A 1,835-nucleotide genomic window follows, 5' to 3' on the forward strand; every position below is an offset into this window, starting at 1 on the left:
AACCAGCTATTCTTTAGATGGTTCAGTCCACAGTTCAGTTTGGTGGACTCCCCACAGAAGATCCTAATATGCACTTAGCTAATTTCCTGGAGCAATGTGCCACTTTCAAATATTATGGGGTGAGTGCGACACCATTCGACTGAGGTTATTCCCATTCTCGTTGTGAGATTGGGCAAAGAGCTGGTTGAATTCCCTTCAATCCAATTCTATCAATACATGGGAAGAGCTAGCTCAGAAATTCCTTATGAAGTTCTTTCCCCCAAAAAAAGCTGCAAAACTAAGGGGTGAGATCAATAATTTTTATCAGAATGACGGAGAATCGTTGTATGACACGTGGGAAAGGTTCAAGGAACTGCTGAGAAAATGTCATCATCATGGTATAGAAAAGTGGATGTTGGTCCACAACTTTTACAATGGACTGTGCGGCATTACTCACACCATTATAGACACTGCAGCAGGGGGTGCTTTTATGAGTAAGAGTGCTAATGATTCATATGAATTGTTGGAGGAAATGGCCATGAAAAACTATCAATGGCCTACTGAATGGGAAAATACTAAGAAAGTGGCTAGGGTACATGAATTAGATGCAATCACTGGACTGACTGCTCAAGTTGCTTCATTGACCAAGCAGTTACAACATACCACTGTCTCAGCCAATGCTATTCAGATGCAAACAGGATGTGAACTTTGTGGGGGAACGCATTCTTATGATCAATGTCAAGCAGTTGTTACAGATTCCCAAAGCAGTATTCTCATGGATCAGGCTCAGGTTCAAGCAATTGGGAATTTTCAGAGGCCTTACAACAACCCCTACTCCAACTCATTTAATCCTCGATGGAGAAATCATCCTAATTTTTCCTGGAGAAATAATCAAGGCCATCAACAACAGCTTCAACCATAGTATCAACAGCCTATGTCTCAAGCTCCACCACCAGCATCAACCACTCAGCAATCTAGGCCACCAGTCCTACAGAATAGCCTAGTGAATTGCAAGCAACGTTATTGACTCTCACCAACACCCAAACTCAGTTTATGACAGAGACGAGATCCTCCATTAGGAATTTGGAGATGCAAGTGGGGCAGTTGGAAAATATGATGAATAATAGGCCTCAGGGGAATTTTCCTAGTAATACTGTTGTGAACCCCAAGGAGTAGTGCGAGGCCATAATGTTAAGAAGTGGGAAACAAGTTGAGCAGCCTACACCACAACCAACTGTTGAGAAGAATGATGAAGTGGGAGAGACAAATGGTTCAGAGGAAAGGATGGTTACTGACGATCATCCTATTCTAGAAAAAGCTCTACCAGTTGATGTTGATACTCGAGTCAGAATTCCATATCCTCAAAGACTTAGGAAAAATTCTTTAGATAAACAGTTTTCCAAGTTTTTAGAGGTTTTCAAAAAGTTGCACATCAACATCCCCTTCGTGGAAGCTTTAGAACAAATGCCTAGCTATGTAAAGTTCATGAAGGAGATTCTGTCAAAAAGGAGAAAAATGGAGGATTATGAGACTGTAGCTTTAACAGAGGAATGTAGTGTGTTGACGCGGTTTTTCGCCAACAGTGTATTAAGAAATAATAAAGAAGATTAATGCTTAATAATAAACCGTAATGAAAAATAAAAAAAATTCACTTAAGAACACAGAACTTTTACATGGTTCAGTGGTTAAAATACACCTAGTCCAATATTATTGTCGTTTCTCTCTCTATTTTGGCAGAGTTTTGGTATTGCAGAATAATAGTCCCCTTTCCTATCTAATATTCCCAGTATTTATAGGGGAATTACATGGACAGATTTGGCTAACTGCGTGAGTCAATCACGCATTTACACAATATC

At 40.0% G+C, this 1,835-nt stretch overlaps 1 non-coding gene across 1 annotated transcript; it reads right to left on the bottom strand.

Annotated features, from left to right (window-relative positions):
* Positions 1 to 274: 274 nt before the first annotated feature.
* LOC133813581 (small nucleolar RNA R71) lies at positions 275 to 381 on the bottom strand. Its single transcript, XR_009884591.1, has one exon. It is a non-coding gene; the product is annotated as a small nucleolar RNA R71 (small nucleolar RNA).
* Positions 382 to 1,835: the final 1,454 nt, after the last annotated feature.

The sequence above is a fragment of the Humulus lupulus genome, chromosome 1, assembly GCF_963169125.1.
Source record: "Humulus lupulus chromosome 1, drHumLupu1.1, whole genome shotgun sequence".
NCBI classification, from domain to species: Eukaryota; Viridiplantae; Streptophyta; class Magnoliopsida; order Rosales; family Cannabaceae; genus Humulus; species Humulus lupulus.